This window comes from Pseudophryne corroboree, chromosome 3 (assembly GCF_028390025.1).
Source record: "Pseudophryne corroboree isolate aPseCor3 chromosome 3, aPseCor3.hap2, whole genome shotgun sequence".
Taxonomy (NCBI): Eukaryota; Metazoa; Chordata; class Amphibia; order Anura; family Myobatrachidae; genus Pseudophryne; species Pseudophryne corroboree.
The window spans coordinates 231,543,472-231,563,681 of record NC_086446.1 but is presented as its reverse complement, the minus strand read 5'-3'; the positions used below and the strand labels follow the sequence as shown (position 1 = coordinate 231,563,681).

General features: G+C 43.9%; 1 long non-coding RNA gene across 1 annotated transcript; it reads left to right on the top strand.

Annotated features, from left to right (window-relative positions):
* The first annotated feature begins 306 nt into the window (after positions 1-306).
* LOC135057644 (uncharacterized) lies at positions 307-19,936 on the top strand. Its single transcript, XR_010244255.1, has 5 exons — positions 307-514; positions 6,839-6,907; positions 19,208-19,278; positions 19,389-19,506; positions 19,679-19,936. It is a non-coding gene; the product is annotated as an uncharacterized LOC135057644 (long non-coding RNA).
* The last annotated feature ends 274 nt before the right edge of the window (positions 19,937-20,210 follow it).

Below are 20,210 nucleotides of genomic sequence, written 5' to 3'. Positions count from 1 at the left end.
GCCCAGCCACGCCTGCGTTTTTTCTGGCACGCCTGCGTTTTTCGAACACTACCTGAAAACGGTCAGTTGACACCCAGACGCCCACTTAATGTCAATCACTCTGCGGCCAGCAGTGCGACTGAAAAGCTTCGCTAGACCCAGTGGCGTCATGAGGTGGGTGCGGGGGGTGCGGCCCGCACCCGGGTGTCACCCTTCAATAGGGTGACACCAAAGCGAGCCGCACACTTACACGCACGCACCCCCATCCCCTGACTGACAAAGACAAAGTATGGTCCACGGCTATGGCCACACCCCCTCCTCCCAGGCCCCGCCTCCTAAAGCCCGACATTCTCACCTGTCAGTGAGATCAGCAGGCAGCAGCCACAGAGCCGTGCAGGCAGTGCTCTGGCCGCCCCTCCCCTCTCCTCCAGAGTCCACTCGGGTCCTGACTGAGCCAGACAGTGACACACACAAGCTCCGCCTCCCACACTATCCTGCTGCTGCTGCTGCTGCTGATATTGATGCATGATGCCAGGTAACTTCTGTAAATTCTCCACGATGAGCAGAATCGATTTATGAAATGTATGTGTGTGTGTGTCTGTATGGGGGTGAATGTGTTAATGGGCATTGGGATGTACAAATTGTTGGGTTGAGTGCTAGGTGGGGGAGCTAATTGGGGCTGTGTGAGTTTAGTATGAGTGCTGTGTAGTATGGCTGCTGTGTGAGAGTAGTATGGGTGCTGTGTGAGCATAGTATGGGTGCTGTATGAGAGTAGTATGGGTGCTGTGTGAGCGTAGTATGGGTGCTGTGTAGTATGGGTGCTGTGTGAGTGTAGTATGGGTGCTGTGTAGTATGGGTGCTGTGTGAGTGTAGTATGGGTGCTGTGTAGTATGGGTGCTGTGTGAGAGTGGTATGGGTGCCGTGTGAGTGCAGTATGGGTGCTGTGTGAGCATAGTATGGGTGCTGTGTGAGAGTGGTATGGGTGCCGTGTAGTATGGGTGCTGTGTGAGCGTAGTATGGGTGCCGTGTGAGCGTAGTATGGGTGCCGTGTGAGTGCAGTATGGGTGCTGTGTGAGCGTAATATGGGTGCTGTGTGAGCGTAATATGGGTGCTGTGTGAGCGTAATATGGGTGCTGTGTGAGAGTAATATGGGTGCTGTGTGAGCATAGTATGGGTGCTGTGTGAGAGTGGTATGGGTGCCATGTAGTATGGGTGCTGTGTGAGCGTGGTATGGGTGCCGTGTGAGTGCAGTATGGGTGCTGTGTGAGCGTAATATGGGTGCCGTGTGAGAGTGGTTTGGGTGCCGTGTAGTATGGGTGCGGTGTGAGCGTAGTATGGGTGCTGTGTGAGCGTAATATGGGTGCTGTGTGAGCGTAATATGGGTGCTGTGTGAGCGTAATATGGGTGCTGTGTGAGAGTAATATGGGTGCTGTGTGAGCATAGTATGGGTGCTGTGTGAGAGTGGTATGGGTGCCATGTAGTATGGGTGCTGTGTGAGCGTAGTATGGGTGCTGTGTGAGCGTGGTATGGGTGCCGTGTGAGTGCAGTATGGGTGCTGTGTGAGCGTAATATGGGTGCCGTGTGAGAGTGGTTTGGGTGCCGTGTAGTATGGGTGCGGTGTGAGCGTAGTATGGCCGCTGTGTGAGCGTAATATGAGTGCTGTGTAGTATGGGTGCTGTGTGAGAGTAGTATGGGTGCTGTGTGAGAGTGGTATGGGTGCCGTGTAGTATGGGTGCTGTGTGAGCATAGTATGCGTGCTGTGTGAGAGTGGTATGGGTGCCGTGTAGTATGGGTGCTGTGTGAGCGTAGTATGGGTGCTGTGGGAGGGTAGTATGGGTGCTGTGTGAGAGTAGTATGGGTGCTGTGTAGTATGGGTGCTGTGAGCTTAGTATGGGTGCCGCTGTGTGAGCGTAGTATGGGTGCTGCTGTGTGAGCGTAGTATGAGTGCTGTGTGACGTAGTATGGGTGCTGCTGTGTGAGCGTAGTATGGGTGCTGTGTGAGCGTAGTATGGGTGCTGTGTGAGAGTAGTATGGGTGCTGTGTAGTATGGGTGCTGTGAGCTTAGTATGGGTGCCGCTGTGTGAGCGTAGTATGGGTGCTGCTGTGTGAGCGTAGTATGGGTGCTGCTGTGTGACGTAGTATGGGTGCTGCTGTGTGAGCGTAGTATGGGTGCAGTTTGAGCATAGTATGGGTGCTGCTCTGTGAGCGTAGTATGGGTGCAGTTTGAGTGTAGTATGAGTGCTGTGTGACGTAGTATGGGTGGTGCAGTTTGAGTGTAGTATGAGTGCTGTGTGACGTAGTATGGGTGCTGCTGTGTGAGCGTAGTATGGGTCCTGTTTGAGCGTAGTATGGGTGGTGCTGTGTGAGCGTAGTATGGGTCCTGTTTGAGCGTAGTATGGGTGGTGCTGTGTGAGCGGAGCTTTATGTGAGGTGATAGTGTGGGTGAATTAATGTGCTAATGGGTGTTGGGAGGCGGGATTGATAATGAATTGGGGAGAGATGGGGTAATGGATGCACGGAAACGGGGGGGGGGGGCTTCAGTAATGGGTTCTTGGACAGGGATATGTTTGCGGTTGCTGTTTAGGGGAAATTGGTTAATCAGTGCCACCACCAAGTAAATCCCATGCCACCTCTAAGACACCACATGATACCCCATGTCACCTTTAAGACACCACATGATACCCCATGTCACCTCTAAGACAACACATGATACCCCATGTCAGCTCTAAAACACCGCATGATACCCCATGTCACCACCAAGACACCGCATGATACCCCATGTCACCACCAAGACACCACATGATACCCCATGTCACCACCAAGACACCACATGATACCCCATGTCACCACCAAGACACCACATGATACCCCATGTCACCACCAAGACACCACATGATACCCCATGTCACCACCAAGACACCACATGATACCCCATATCACCACCAAGACACCACATGATACCCCATATCCCCACATGATACCCCATTTCCCCACATGTCACCACATTTCACCAGATGAGCTGCGGTTTAGTATGCTAAGGGGGCTATTCAATTGTTTGAAAAGTCAGTTGGGAGTCTGTTTTTCCTATCTAATAGACAGGAAAAAACAGACACCCAACCGACTTTTCAAACATTTGAATCTCCCCCTAAAAGTAGCAAAACTACAACTGCTTTCTCTAGCATGAGGGGGGGCCGCCCAGCACAGGGCAAGGCCGCCCCACATGCTATGTCCGCCCCCCCCCCCCCCGCTTATACACGAGTGCATTGCTATACAGAGATGCGCTCTCATTTTACGGGTAGCCCTCTGCTTCTGCAGCCTAGCTGTGAAGGCAGTCGCCGGGCCGCCATCTTTTGGGTCGCAGCTGCTGCGTGTGCCGTCATGCAACCGCTGCGGCCCGCCCGACAAATGGTCCAGAAACGTCTGCGTTGTCCGGACCACGCCCCTCAAACGGTGCGTCGCCGCCCCATCACCTCCCCCTGCCAGGATTCCTTATGGTGTGATAGGGGAGGAGGTCCATGGGGGGTGACACCATGAGTTACCACACCGGGTGACACCAACCATAGTGACGCCTCTGGCTAGACCCTGTGTGAAACGACATAGTTCGTTGTAAAATTACGTTGCGCTTGCGCATTGCGCCGCTTACGCATGCGCATAAGTGCCGTTTTTTACCTCATCGCTGCACAGCGAACTAATGCAGCTAGCGATCAACTCGGAATGACCCCCATGGTCGGGACATTTTGGCTGGATGGCATTACAATTAAAGTGACAGCTGGGCAGGCCTTTGTGTTTTAACATTTTCTATTTTTATTTAACAATGGAAGTAGACAGACAGTATCCGCCTACTTCTGTGACTCCAGAACTGTTTGAGTTGAAGAGAAGTTGGTTGGTCCGATGAAAAAGTTTTTTAGGCCACGTGTGGAGCACTGTTATATGCTAATTATAACAAGTCCATTGCTATCTTCACAGAAAACAATGGCAACTTCTGCTTGTTCTTATGTAATAATTACACACAGCTGAATGTAATGTTTACACACTAGAATGAGTGGAGCCCACTGTTATCACTGGTGTTTATTTTTTTTATTTTATTTTTTATCAGAATATCTGATCACATTGTGCAAAGAATATTGGCCCTCATTCCGAGTTGTTCGCTCGCTAGCTGCTTTTAGCAGCCGTGCAAACACTAAGCCGCCGCCCTCTGGGAGTGTATCTTAGCTTAGCAGAAGTGCGAACGAAAGGTTCGCAGCGCAGCTACAAAAAAAGATTGTGCAGCTTCTGAGCAGCTCGAGACTTACTCCTAGCTAGCGATCACTTCAGACTGTTTAGTTCCTGTTTTGACGTCATTAACACGCCCTGCGTTCGGCCAGCCACGCCTGCGTTTCCCCAGGCACGTCCGCGTGTGTATCTGACACGCCTGCGTTTTTCCACACACTCCCCGAAAATGGTCAGTTACCTCCCAGAAACACCCACTTCCTGTCAATCACTCTGCGGCCAGCAGTGCGATTAAAAAGCGTTGGTAGACCTTGTGTGAAACTGCATCGGCTGTTGTGAAAGTACGTCGCGCGTGCGCATTGCGCCCCATACGCATGCGCAGAACTGCCGCTTTTATTTACCTAATCGCTGCGCTGCGAACGAAAACAGCTAGCGAACAACTCGGAATGACCCCTATTAACAAGTAACATGCTGTCTGGACTGCTGCAGTACATCAGTTTACCAGCAGATGGAACCTTATATCATAGACATAGTGGCTTTATACCATACTTATCAAATACCAAACTCCCAAATGAACATTAGCCAGAACCTTTAGGCAGTAACACAGTAGTACGAAGGATCTCTTATTAATATTTGGGACACATATACACCCCCATAACTAGAAAGCTTGCAAAGGGGATGTGATATAGGATAAAACACACAGATTAAAAATCACACTATGTATTCAAGTGTGGTATGATCATTGGCCCTACTACAATGTCCACCAATCAAAAGGGCTGTATTCACGGCCCGATTTGGGGAGAGATGTGTGCTGAGCGAACCGCTCAGCACACATCTCTCCCCCCGCTCAGCACAGCGTGATGTGTGCTGAGCGTGCGGGGGGAGATGGGGAAGGGGGGGGCGCTCATTTCACCCAGCGGTGAGATGAGCAACCTGCTAGATTGGCCAATCTAGCACCGGTGATAGCGATGCGCGGGGCCGCGCATCGCTGTCGCTGTGGGGGGTACACACGAAGGGATCACTGCTTACAATCTAAGCAATCTAGTCAGATTATTTCGATTTTAAGCAACGATCGCTCCGTGAGTATCCCCTTAAAGGTAGTCACATTAAGCATGGCCAGCTTTCACTAAAGGTCACAATACTGTATAGAGCTAGTATACATTTTACACACATAAGCTACTTCAAGTCAATGTTTTATCTCATTAAGGGGCATATTAAATAAAATAAATAATATTTGCAAGATATCCATCAAAAGCACCAGTTTTCATGTGGCACCCGCAATTTTTAACCATCCCCAGGATTTAACAAGGAGGGACCGCAGCAGATATCTCCAACATCCACTGCGGTCCCTCCATTTCCAACTGCAAAGCGTTGTTTGTTTTTTTACAAAAATGATATGATTAGATGCAACTAGGATGCATCAGGAGACTGTGTTTATTAATCTGATATTCAACACTTGTATATCTGAGTGTAACTGAGTATCCGAATCTGCATACAAAATTCTACGATGCAGTGATCAATGGATCTGCAGATATATCGATAGGCGGATCAGGCAGTGTGCTGTGCATACACACTGCCCGATCTGTCATGACTGACGTCACAAACTGGGATGGTATTTACATGTGCCCGCCCAGTTGTGCTGTCAATCACCACTGGCTGGTGCAGCATGTGTACTCGTACACACAGAACGATGTACCAATATATTTGTAAATATATTGGTCATCATGTGTGCTGCCGTACACACATCACATGTGCTGGGTACACACTGGCTGATATATAGGCCAGTGTGTACCAAGCTTAAAAGGTCTTTATAACAATATGAGCTGATCTCTAAATACATCAGGGGTGTTAGTTTTCAATGGACTTACGGACTCTTCCTGTTTATCAATGATTGCAGAATGCGATGACCATCACTGGGACCAGCAGTGGACAGTGCATTGGCTATGCTGAAACGGGATCCGGTCTCTAGGTCGACAGTAACTAGGTCGACACTATTGGTCGACAGTAACTAGGTCAACAGGGTTTCTAGGTCGACAGGGTCTCTAGGTCGACACGTTCTAGGTCGACAGGTCAAAAGGTCGACATGAGTTTTTCATGATTTTTTTCTTTTTTTTAACCTTTTCATACTTAACGATCCACGCGGACTACGATTGGAACGGTAATCTGTGCCAAGCGAAGCGAGGCACCTTGCCCAAAGCATGGCGTGCGAAGCGAGCCATGCGAGGGGACACGGCGCACTAATTGGGGTTCCCGGTCACTCTACGAATAAAACGACACCCAAAAACATAAAAAAACTAATGTCGGCCTTTTGACCTGTCGACCTAGTCCATGTCGACCTAAAGACCCGGTCGACCTAAAAACCCTGTCGACCTAGTTACTGTCGACCAATAGTGGTCGACCTAGACACTGTCGACCTAGTTACTATCTACCTTCCATACCACACCCGCTGAAACAGCTTCAGGAAGTATTTATCAAAGATAGTAGCAGTATGTGCATCACCGTCTGTTCTCTTTTGCTATTGCCATCTCAGGTATGGAGATGTAATATGCAGTACATAGAAAAAAGTATTGCTCTACAAATAAAGCATTTTTAATACTTAAAACTATTTTATTATTTTTATATTTTTTTAATATATTTGTTGTACTGATAGTGGGCTCCAGGTGCAGTGCACGTGATACGTGGAAATACTCAGAGGGCACCCCAACTGGCTGACTATGAAGTAAGTCTAGTCACTTCTGCCTGCAAGTACGTATATCCGGGGGGCTGAGTATCGCACAGCTGTATCATTTTTTATATATTATTATTTTTTGTTAAATAACCCTGAATACATTTCCTATTGCCTCTAAACGTCAGTGAAATCAATTTGATAAATTGCCCCTAAATACATACATTGTCAGCGATTACTGTCAATCAGTGGCTGTAATTGACCTTTAAATGTCTGAAGGAGAAAGATAAGTGATTAACATGTAATGTGCGCCATTTTCCTGTACTTTATGGAAAGGAAGATTAATGTTGATACATTATACATATACAAGGCTGTGCTGCACAAATACTGTAGGTATGTTTTATCACATGTGGCACTGGAGCCCTTTTAGATGCTAATACCTAATGCAATCTATTTATCTTGCTAGGCAAAGCAAAATACAGTAACCTATGCATTTACAGGTGGATGGATCACATGCGGATATCACACCTTCTTGGCAGCTACAAATCCTCTCTAGCAGAGCTGGGAAAACTCATTCTGTACTCAGCCAAGAACTTGTAATTCCAGGTTTATATTTCTTTTATTTTATTTTCAGGTCTCTTTTCGCTATTGTGCCATACCGAGAGGCCTTTTCATAATTAACATCTGATGCATTGGCGTTTCTATAAACCCCACACCACATTTTTAAATACTTACCTTTTCGGAATCCAGCGTTGGCCGCTGCGGCCACTGCGAAAATCGCAGCCAAAATGGCTGTGGTGCTTGTGCAGTAGCGAAATTGGTCTTCGGAATATGGGGGGCGCCATGTTTCCAGAGACCTGCGCATGCGCAGTAGACTCTGGTATAATGCCAGAGTCTGCTGCACCATGGAGAGGATTGGGCCCACCTGCAGTCTGCGCATGGGCCCCTCCCTCGGTAGCGCGCAGAGGGGGGGGGGGTTATGGTTGCACAGAACCCCCCCCCCCCCCCCCGATGGACTGAATTTGCTTTTTAGAGACGGAGACAGCTGTGTCTCCGTCTCAAGAAAAGCCGCGATCGCATTAGCGATCGCAGCCACCGCTGCAGGGAGCTCTTGCCAGCAGTCTCCCTACACAGCGTCTGTCAGTGAGAGGGAGCTGCTGCTCGTGCATAGCAACTCCATATGTCCTCCTCACTGTGTCCTCTGCAGCTTCAGGGTAATGTATGTGTGCACTGTGCAGTGCACTGTATTTGTTTTACAGTGTGTTGTGTTATGTATGTGCAGTCTGTTTGTGAATCTTTATATTATAATATATATATATATATATATATATATATATATATATAATAAAATCAAAGTCCTTAGACCGGCACTCCCATTACGTCAATAGTATACTCCGGTGCCCTCAGTTCCAGTAGTACCACAGATCCAAAAACAAGCCGCGGCACTCGGAGTTTTGAAAAGTGAAAACTTTATATTTCAAAATGGCAACATACAAGCTCCAACGTTTCGGGGCTCAGCCGCCCCTTTGTCAAGGTGCATTGAACAAACAAAAGTGAATACACTTACCTAAATACCCCTAGAAGCCCGCCACCGTGCATCGCGCCGTCCGGGTCCCGACGTATCCGTCCCGGCTCGGGCGCCTTCAACCGCGTCATCCAAGGTGCCGCGTCGGGTTGCCATGGAAACCAGGTCGCTCGGCGCGGCGTTCCGTCCGCGCTGGAATGTAAACAAAGTGAGCTACATGGATTACAGCTCCCATCCACCGCAATACTACCAGATACACATACAATATATAAAACAATCACAACATCAGCCTGTACCTAAATGTCCTCATCTACCTGATATTGAATCTTATCGATTACACTACACATAATCCCTGCTCGCTAGGTATATTTAATTAATACTGTCATTCTCCCCTGAGGTGGTTAATGCATGAAAACCTATAGCCCCACTGACACGTAGTCCCTATCGTAGGGGAGGCAACAAACCCCCACAAAAGAGTACAGCCGTGAGTCAATGGCCCATATTCCCCTGTCAAACATACCCTTCCCCTATGTCAGAGTCAAATATAAAGATGCACCCTGGTCCATATCAATCGTGCCAACGGGGTGTTTGCCGTCATAGCGTGTCGTGACCAGATACATCTATAGTATCAAAATCTTATAAAGTGCACCCAGTGCAAATACAGTGTTACCTGACCACATGAAAAATATGTAAAAGTTTTTATATTATTGAAAGATTTAAAAAAAAAAAATTAAAAAAATTTAATTTTTTTTTTTTTTTTTAATGTGTTGAAGTATTAACCTTAAACGTGCCATATGCTGCTCATCTCTTGGGGATGCCTTCACTTCCCAAACCTCCTGGTTGTGCTACACACCCCGCTAGTGCTAAAAAAGCGCTGAAATGTTATAAAGACCAGATATAGAAACTGGTAAAGTGCTCGGATAAAAGTGCCGCGTGCTACCCATGCCGAATACCGACCACTGTTGAATGTGCAAAAACCCGTATATCTATACCGGTTTTCATACACAACCCCACAGTACTAAGAAAAAAGTGTCATGGTGCTGTGCAAAAAAGATCAATATCTATAGGGCACTCGATCCCCATATAATACATCCTTAAAGAATTCTACAGTGCTATATAGGTCACCCTAACCCCTCTGGTACTAAAATAAACTCTCATTACTATGAATCACTATAACCCAACGCAACTGCTCCACAATGGACGATCATACCAATTCCCCTGGACCCTTGATTGATAACCACCAATACTGGTCATATAGTCAAAATACATTCCATGGCATAATTTCATTTAAGCCACGTGGGCTAATAGTGTCCAATTCAAATATCCACTTGGCTTCCAGGCGCAGCAATTTCCCCTCTCGGTCTCCCCCTCTAATGCTTTTAGGGGCATGGTCAATGAGAAATTGCTTAAGGTCCCTCATATCATGACCTTTCTCAACAAAGTGCTTTGCAACTGGCTGGTCCGCCCCTTTTCCCAACAGGGCTTGTTTAATGGCCGACCTATGTAAGGCCATTCTCTCTCTCAATGTCCTACTGGTTTTGCCCACATAGTACATTTTACATGGACATGTTATGATGTATATCACATGTGTTAGTGTACACGTCAATACATGCTTCATGGAGTACACCCTTTCCCCAGGCGGGTGCTTGAACCGGGTTCCTATGATCATATGGGAACACGTGGTACACTTCAGGCATTTATAGCATCCTGGGGGTCTGCTTAAAAAGCTACCCGGAACTGGTTGTTTTGATTGAAAACCCGTAATGTCCGTTCGGACCACCTGGTCCTTGATGCTCCTACCCCGGGTAAAACACATTAGGGGCCGGGTGTCCTTTAAGCTGTGTAGTTGTTTATCAGTGGAGATCAGGGGCCAAAGCGCCCTCACAGCCCTGGGTAACACCGTACTTAAAGTATTGTGTTGACTAACAAAAGGTAATACTGCTTTCTGGGCTTTCTCTCTTGGAACCAGCAAATTGTTTCTAGGGATAGACATAACTTCCCTCTTTTGTGCTTGAAGTGTCTTAAAATCATACCCCCTCTCCACAAATTTGTTGATCATGCCATCCAACACTCCCTCTATTTTAGAGCGATCACTAGTAATCCTGCTAGCCCTAATCATTTGAGAGCGCGGCAGGCCCTTCTTAAGGGACCTGGGGTGGTGGCTATTGGCTCTCAGGAACGTGTTCTTGTCCGTAGGTTTTGTAAAAAGACTAGTAGTGACGATATTGTCCTTTAGTGAAACTTGAACATCGAGGTAGTTCACAGAGGTAGTACTAACTTGTACCGTATATTTGATGGAGGAGTTGGCGGAATTAATGGCATCCAGACTCTGTAGAAATAATTGATGGGGGCCAGTCCATAGAAAAAATAAATCATCTATGAATCTGGAAAAAAGTGCAATATGTTGTGCAAATTCTTGGTTGTTGAAAAAAACCTCCTTCTCCTCCCTAAACATAAAAATATTAGCAAACGAGGGGGAGACGTTGCTCCCCATTGCACACCCCGTTTCTTGTCGGTAAAACCGCCCATCAAATAAAGAATAATTCCTGGTCAGTGTAAGCTCCAGCAATTTTAAAAAGAAATCATGATTCAGAGACTCCACATTTTCCTTTAAGAGGAACTCCCTCATGGCGCCCAGGCCCGCTGCGTGCGGTATACTAGTATACAAGTTACAAACGTCTACTACACACAGAAGAGTATTAGCAGGCACTGCGCCTATGCCGTTTAATTTATTGAGGAAACTTGTCGTGTCCTTAATGAAAGTATCTTGTTTCATAACCAGGGGCTGAAGTATACTGTCCAGGAACACCAATACTGGATGATAAATGGAGTTTCTGGCCGAGATTATAGGCCGGCCTGGGGGATGCTGGGGGTCCTTGTGCATCTTGGGGACTGTAAAAAATACAGGGACCTCTGGATGATCCTGTTTTAAAGATTTACATAATTTCAAGGTGATCACTCCATTAAGAAGCGCCTCATCCAGCAGATCATCAAGTTTCTTCTTGTATCTTTGAGTTGGGTCCTGATGTAACAGCTCATAAGTGTCCTCATTGGATAACTGGCTATAAATTTCAGACCTATATGCCTCGGTGTCGAGGACCACTATCCCCCCGCCTTTGTCGGCGGGGCGGATAATGATGTCCTCGTACCTGCTCAAGTTCTCGAGAGCTATACGTTCTGTTCTGGTCATATTACAGTTAACCTTATGGTCCACCTGGTTGAACCTGTCCATAGACTCATCTAATAAGCGAACAAAAGATTTAATGGAAGAATTCCCCGAGACCGGGTCAAACGTAGATTTATGTCTGGTTTTTAAAAATTGCTGATGTACAAGATCCATGTGTGGAACATCCGATGTGGCTTGATGATCCTGGTAGAATTCTCTAAGTCTAAGCTTGCGTGCAAATTTGTGCAGATCTACCTTCCACCTTAACTCATTATGGTGGTTGGTAGGGACAAAGGACAGACCCTTTCCAAGAACCCCACATTCATCCTCAGTAAGGGTTCTATTGGAGAGGTTGTAGATCAGCAACTTCTCTTTGTGGAGGCTCCTCTGGTTCCTTGTGTTCTGCCCGCCCCTGCGGGTGGGCGCCCTCGACGGCCTTTTTCTTTCTCCTGGCCGGATGCGGTCTCCTTGGGGGGCCCCAAAGGGACCCTAGATACCGGAGACGGGCCCTCAGATTCCAGATGGGTAGACTCATAGTCGCTGTTGGAGGTGACAGAGGTATTTCGCTGTTGGTCTCTCCTTCTCCGCCAGCTGTTTTTGGCCCTGGCGCTATATAGTCTATGCTCCCCTGGCGTACTGCTCATGAGCCATCTATAGACCTTATTCGAGTCATAATCCTCCTTGACTATAGCGACTTTATTTCGTTTGAATTTCACCAGGTCCCGACGGTAATTTTCACATTGAGCTTTCAACTTTGTGAGCCAATCATGGCTTGTATCCTCCTGTAATGTCTGAGAGTGTTCACTTTCAAACACAGCTATCCTTTCACGTGTTATAGTGAGCTCCCTGCCCGACTCCTCGATTACCAGCAACATCAAGTCCATACTACACTTATTGAGAATGCCGATCCATTTCTTACAAAAGTCTGGATTAAATCGGCCGATGGTCGGCACATTGCGCACCCTAAATCCTCTCGGGACTAACTTCTCCCTGTAGTATTCAGACAAAGATATGCCATGTAAGAGGTAGTCAATCTCCCTGCGCTTTAGTTTTAAAAGCTTATGATAGATGTCTTCACTGGACCCGGTCTTTTCATGACCTGCCCAGCGCTCTTTAAACAGGAGACGGTCCGCATCATCATCCATGAAACTGTACAATTCCAGGAGGTCAGCCTGCATACCTCTGCAGCCCCTGTCGCTTTCCACCCTGGGGCTAGACATAGTGCAATTAAAGTGCTGTAATCCACATAAAAACCAAGTGCAAATAGTGTCAAAAAAGTGTCTCAGTCAAAAGTGCACGTGCAGATCTGCTTCCTTAGGCAAAAGATAGCTGAACCTTCAAATAAGTGGCATAGGATAGGGTTGCCTTGTCTACTTTCCCCTTGGACTCCCCACATATGGACAGATAAGCTATTTTGATTTTTCAATCCTGTACGTGTGCTACCTATACTTAAGCACAGATGAACTGCCTATTTTAATTATATCCGTGTACGTCTGCTACTTGCATTTGTAAAACAGAGAGTTGCTGCCCACTCTCTGGACTCTCTTCATGTGGACAGATAAGCCGCTTTTATTTCTCAATCTTGTACGTGCGCTACCTGCATTTACGGATATATGAATTGTTTTTATATAGACTTTTGTATGTTGGTTACCTGCATCTGTGGTAGGATTTTGTTTATTAAAATTGTTGTTGCTTGTTTTTTAACTCGCTCTCTTGAAAATTATTGGAATGAGCAAAAATTCCTAATTCTTGAGCTGCTGTAAAAATTATTGGTTTATTTTAAAAAAACAGTACACAGTATGTTGCTTTCATTTTTTCTCCACATGTCCTGCCTCTAAGAGTCATCAGCCTGAAATTATTCGAAGCTAAGTTGTTACTTATTGTTATAACTTATTACACCTGAATGCACATACTTTTTCACCAACACTATTAGGCGCTTTTATATACTTCATTTTTTATCTTTATCCACACACTGTACTATAGCTGCCACTCATTCCATTGATGAGGTGTGTTGTATAAAAGGTTTCTAAAAAGAAAATCCTTCCTACCTTCGTGTTCTATTAGTTTTACCCAGGCGCTTTCCTTCATTATTCCTATATATATATATATATATATATATATATATATATATATATATATATATCCATAGAAATGTCCGCACTCACGTCCAAAAAATCGTCACCATGGGGTGCTGCTCATGATAACCCCAAAAGGGTTTCACATATACCAGGTGTGTTGGAAAATCCAACAGAGGGCACTCACCAGTCCATAAGAGTATAAAGGTTTATTGATACATTATAATCACCAATAGTGTGTCGACGTTTCGGCCCCTAGGGCCTTTCTCAGGACAATCAATGGAGACATCAAAACAGCATGCCAATTACACACATACTGACACTGCCTGCCGGGTCCCCTTATATAGCCCATCAAATATCAATCAACAATGTAATCAACCCAAATAGAATACCTGCAGTGTGATTCAAGAACCCCCCGTTATGTATATAATATAACATCCTGGACTCACAGAGCAAGCAAGAATCAAAATACATATCACCGAAATAGGTACCATCATTTAAACACAGGAGACAGCTGTGAACGCTGCGCAATCTAGACTTATACGTCTTTTTAGCACTTCCAGGCTTTGTAATCTTTAGTTGTAAGTGGTTACCCTGGCTACGAATAACTAGTATGACACGCTTTAATGCGCGGTTAGCACATCACTAAAATGTGCACCGCGCGACCATGGTTACCGGTGACGCGTATGGATTCAATTCTGTAGCCATGGTAACGCGTGATACGGATGACGTATTTCCGGTAGCTCCGGACGCGTGGCGCAGCGTTCACAGCTGTCTCCTGTGTTTAAATGATGGTACCTAAACGTCGACACACTATTGGTGATTATAATGTATCAATAAACCTTTATACTCTTATGGACTGGTGAGTGCCCTCTGTTGGATTTTCCAACACACCTGGTATATATATATATATATATATACATACATAGACAAACTTGATTACAACAGTGGAAAAATACATGATTGGAGTAATAATGGTAGTATCAAACCGGATCAGAGACGGCATCAAGACCAGGGTGGATGGAGAAGAGAAGTAGATGATTATGACAATGAAGTGTTTCACCCCAGACGGGAATATGCTTCCATCTATCGTTCAAGACAATGGGGTGACGATGGTATGAGAAAAAGTTCCAACAAGTCTCCCAGATGTAGATACGGAAGAAAACCTTCCTATCAATCCCTATATTCCCCAGTAGGGAAACGTCAAGGTATATACAACATAACCGATACGAACAACCAAGTTCCCCCATTAGAAGGACTTTTTTAGTGGAAAGAAAGAGAGCAGGTTTACCGCATCTCCAAGAACAGGAACATCTTTATACTCGTTTGGATTCCCCCCAAGGAGTGAAAAGACAGCTGCACCCAGGAGAAGAGGGACAAGGGGTGGAAGAAAGATCGCCCAACAAAAAACGAAGAGCGATCAACTTCCTACAAGAACCACTAAGTCAAGCATCATCAACCTTACTGAAAAGGAATTATCATCCTCACAGATTTCGGTAGTAAATAAAGGTCTAAAATTCGCTCCCAATCAACATGTAGACAAATTTAATTTATTTGTAGATCTAAATAAATACATACGAAGTCTAACTTTGAAGAGACATTGTTTGAAAAATCCCATACCTAAATTGAACCATGAACCTAAGAATAAACCCTTAGTGACACCATCATCTAGGTATTATCCCGTTGAGTCCAGAGGTAATCACATTGATTTCTTTTTTGACTCCATTAAAGAAGATTTCAGGAAGCTAAAAATCCAAGACGACAGATATTGTGGCAACCTCACTCCACAGGAAAGACAACTTATCAAACAACTCAAGAAAGATGATGAAATGGTTATCAAAACGGTGGATAAGGGAGGAGCTGTAGTAATCCAGGAAAGAACTGCATATATAAAAGAAGCCATGAGTCAAATTAGTGACACAACAACTTACGAACAGTTAGAAGGAAATCCAACAGAAAAGTTTGGAGAAGAGTTCCACATTGTATTGAATGGTGCCAGAAGTAAAGGAGTTATATGCAAGGAGGAGTTTGATTATTTGTATAATAAAAAACCTAGGATTCCTGTGTTCTACCATCTGCCCAAAGTACATAAAGGTGTAACTCTGCCCCCTGGAAGACCGATAGTGGCAGGGGTTGATTCCCTAACATCAAATTTGTCGCATTTTCTGGATTTGAAACTTCAGCCGTATGTTGAGAAGCAGCTTTCATATTTGAAGAATTCAACTAGTCTTCTAAGAATTCTCAAAGAGTTTTAGTGGCAGCCCACATCCAGATGGGTAACGTTTGATGTCCAGGCCCTATGCACCTCCATCCTCCATACCAAGGGATGAGAAGCAGTTAGCAAAATTCTACTTACGGATGTTAATGTCAGTAAGGATGAGAGAGACTTTCTATTGGAAAGTATCGAGTTTATTCTAAACCACAACTATTTCGAGTTTGAAGAAAAACATTATCTACAGAAACAAGGCACAGCGATAGGGACCAAGTTTGCCCCATCGTATTCCAATATTTATATAGACAGTTGGGAGAGTGAGACCATCTACGTTGACGGAGACTATAGGTGTACCAACATTAAATTCTATAAGAGATACATCGACAACCTGATCTTCATCTGGGATGGTGAGGTCGAGATCTTGGCAAGTTTCATTTCTAAAATCCAAACTAATCTCTATAGTCTGAAATTTACATATAAACAACATCCATCTGTTATCGATTATTTGGATGTCCTTTTGAGCATTGATGTTGATGGTACTCTCAGCACGAGAACTTTCTTTAAAGAAACCGATGCCAACAGTTTCATACCCTCCAATAGCTGCCACCTCTCCAGGTGGAAAACTACGGTGCCGTATTCTCAATTCGTACGAATCAGAAAGAACTGTAGCAACATGGAAGATTGGGAACAATCGTCCATTTTGGTAGAACAATTCATCGACAGAGGTTACAGAGAGGTGGATTTACGAAAAGACCAAGTCTGAGCATCAGAAATTGACAGAAATAGTCTATTGGAAATAAAAGGAAACACTAAGGAAAGATACTGAATTGAGAGACAATTCATCACGCAGTATAACCAAGAAAATGTGAAGATAAAATGCATTATGAATCAACATTGGCACCTTCTCCTTAAAGACCCAATATTGGGACCCCATTTATCAGATAGACCCAATATTGTCTTTAGGAAGTCCAAGAACCTCAAGAGTATACTTGTTCCCAGTCAACTCCAGATTGGTAACCACAATGACGATACTCCAAATGAACATCCTCTAATGAAGAGATCGGGGCTTTTTCCTTGTAACAAATGCAACTGTTGCCGGTTCGTGGATAGGAAAGGATTCTGTTGGAGAGATGATAACAAGAGAATCTTCAAGTTGAAGACCATTGTTACGTGTAATACCAACTATGATATTTATAAGATTGATTGTGGTTGCAAGTTATCTTATATTGGTAAGACAAAGAGGTGTCTGAAAATAAGAATACAGGAACACCTGCGTAACATCAAAAATAAGGTTCAGAACCACAGCCATCCCCCCCCCCCCCCCCCCCCCGACATTTCCTAGAGAAACATAATTCGGATGTTGAAGGCCTTACTTTCACTGTCATAGAACATGTATTAGAGGATAAGAGAGGAGGAGACAGGGATTTAAATTTAGCTAAAAGGGAATCCTTTTGGATTTATACTATATAAATACTCTCATCCCGAGTGGGTTAAATGAGAGCATTGATATGGTGGATTTCCTATAGTGTTGGTAGAATTTATCAGCTTCCGACCTCCCTGTTTGCACTAAGGTGGGGGGGTCATGCCATTCTTTGACATGTCTCATGCGTTAGAAACCTTTTTTGGTTACATTTCCATAGTGTCTGTAGATTGTAACTAGTTTATACCTCCCTTTTTTAAAACTTGGGCGGAGGCGGTTGGGGGGGGGGGGGGGGTCATGCCAATTTTCGTAGCCTTGGTCTTTAGCAATTGTATATGGAATGGGATTTTTCCACCATATTTTAGGATGCCTGTAACAATTAATACTTTGTGTGTATTGTGTGCAAATGGGGACTATTTCTTGATGGTGTCCTATTCTTTGAGGTATCTGCCTGCACAGCCAATGTCTAGTTCCAATATTGGCTATAACACATCATTGATTTAAGGTAGATACACCTTTTGATGTTGACGCTTGGGATAGATAGGTATCCCTTTTAGTTTGTGTTCACCTCATAATGAATTCAGTTCATTACCAATTATAATATTATAACATCAAGATGCATGTATGGAATGTATCGTACCACTAGCCGCATTTCCATAAGTGAAATACAGATGGCGCTATTATACAGACCATATAAGTAATATAAATATAATTTATTAACAGTTTTTTGTAACATATTTATTTCTATATTGTCTTATAAATCTGTTCATTTTTTTAAAAAAAGGGTGAGCATTATTTGTAAACTAGTAATTGCATCCCCATAGGTTCTATACTGATTACACAGTTGCGCAGGCCGTTTGGTTTCCAACGTTACCTGGTCCATAATAGCCATTGGCCACCTCTGATCACATGTCCAACGATCATGTGGTTTAGTCACGTGGTGGGAAATACACCGCCGGCCCCGTGGAGCGCAAGCCATCATGGCACTGGAACGCAAATGGTTTCGTTCCAGCGACATGTTATGAGACATGCAGGGGACGAGAGCGGTGGATCAGTCACGATCGGACACGTGTGAGGGGATTGTGTTACCACTACAACACGTTTGTAGCTGCGCAGAGCTTTAATGTTATGTTCCCTATGGTATTTTCAGGTTATAGTATTCACTCCACATTAGGATGGAAGGTGTTTATCCCACCCGCACTCCCTCTATTGGATGTTCAACACCATCAATCAAACACCTCTCAATCACGTAGTAACATATGGTATAGAAGAGCATTATGGGACACTATATCAATCAGGGGTTATTCCCAATGTATAATTATTTTTATAAGGTATTTGTTAATTTATTGTTTTTTTAGCCAATAGGATTTTTTGTTTAGAGTAGTATAAGACTAATAAAGTTTACCATTTAGGAGATTTTTATTTCGTTTTATTGCACCAACCACACTAACAAGGGAAGTGATGTCATCACTTTCCACCTATTTAAGTGTGGATCCTGGTTCAGAGTTCCATAACACAGATACTGGGCTACCACCACTGTTTCACTGGAGGGTAAGGATTTTAAATATTTATTGCACACATAGCATTTTTGATTATGGCACCATTTTGAATATGGCCCCATTTATCTATTTGTCTCTGTATTACTTGGTAATGTATCATAGACTATAATGTTTATAATTATTTAATAATTATTTATTAGCAACCTAACTTCTAACATCATAACTTGATTTATAGATGTATACATGTTTATTTTTTGGCGTGAAAAGTGGTATATGACAAAGTCATGGTTATCTACCTTTTATTGGTGTTTTATACATTTCTCCTAATTATATCTATGGAGATTATTTTTATTATGAGACTACCCCTTAGCCCTAAGTATGGTTTAAATATGTGTTGTGGGTGAGGTCCCACCGACTAACATTAATATCAATTAACATCAATTAATGAATTTGCCAGGTTCCATACCCATATGAATTTCTCCCATACCTGAGTATCTGAGTATCACACTCAAGTATTTGACCTACAAGGTACGTGTTATATCACTCAGACGTATTAATTGGTCATCATGAAGTGTGTAACATTATCAAGTTAATGACGTATGTATTTAATGTAATTCAATTAAATATTTTCCAATTAGGCTTGACAGACTACGCATCATAAGTCCCAGTGGTGTATTGGGTCTTTTTCAAGCATTCAAGGACGATTTTTTTCATTGTTTTATTTATTCATTTGACAATACTTACCAATCAATTGAGGTATGTTTTATGAAGAAATCATAGTATTTTCTGATGTCTTCCTCTTCCCCTTTTTTCCCCTTTTTTTCTTTGCTCTGTTATGCTATGTTTTGCACATTTCTTTTTGATATGTTCCTCCTTTTAATTAGAGTTTCTAAAGATGTTGTATGAGTAAAATGTCCCACGATTGTAGATTTACTCCTGATGAAGTCTTGGAACAAGACGAAACGCGTTGGTTTATCTCTATTTATGACGCTACCTCCGAATCTACAATAAGGAGAAGGAGGAGACTGTAGAGATTCACCTACATTTCTCCTCAGTGCAGCAACTGAATTGTGTCAATTGTGGGAGAAACTCACTACACTATTTCTGTGCGATTATGGACATTGAATCTGTCATTGTGTTTTTATAATACATTTTATGAAGAAATATGTTATCATTATGTTCTAATGTTTGATCAGTTAAATTTGTGAAATCCTATAAGGGTCCTATTAATTATTGGGTGTTGATACGACCCCTGGGCGCCAATTCTTCTACTGTTACATATATATACACACACACACACACACACACACACACACACACACACACACACACACACACACACACACACACACATATATATGTGTGTGTGTGTGTGTGTGTGTGTGTGTGTATGTATATATATATATATATATATATATATACAGCAGCAGGTACGGCATTCTCCATAAATAACAGTTCAA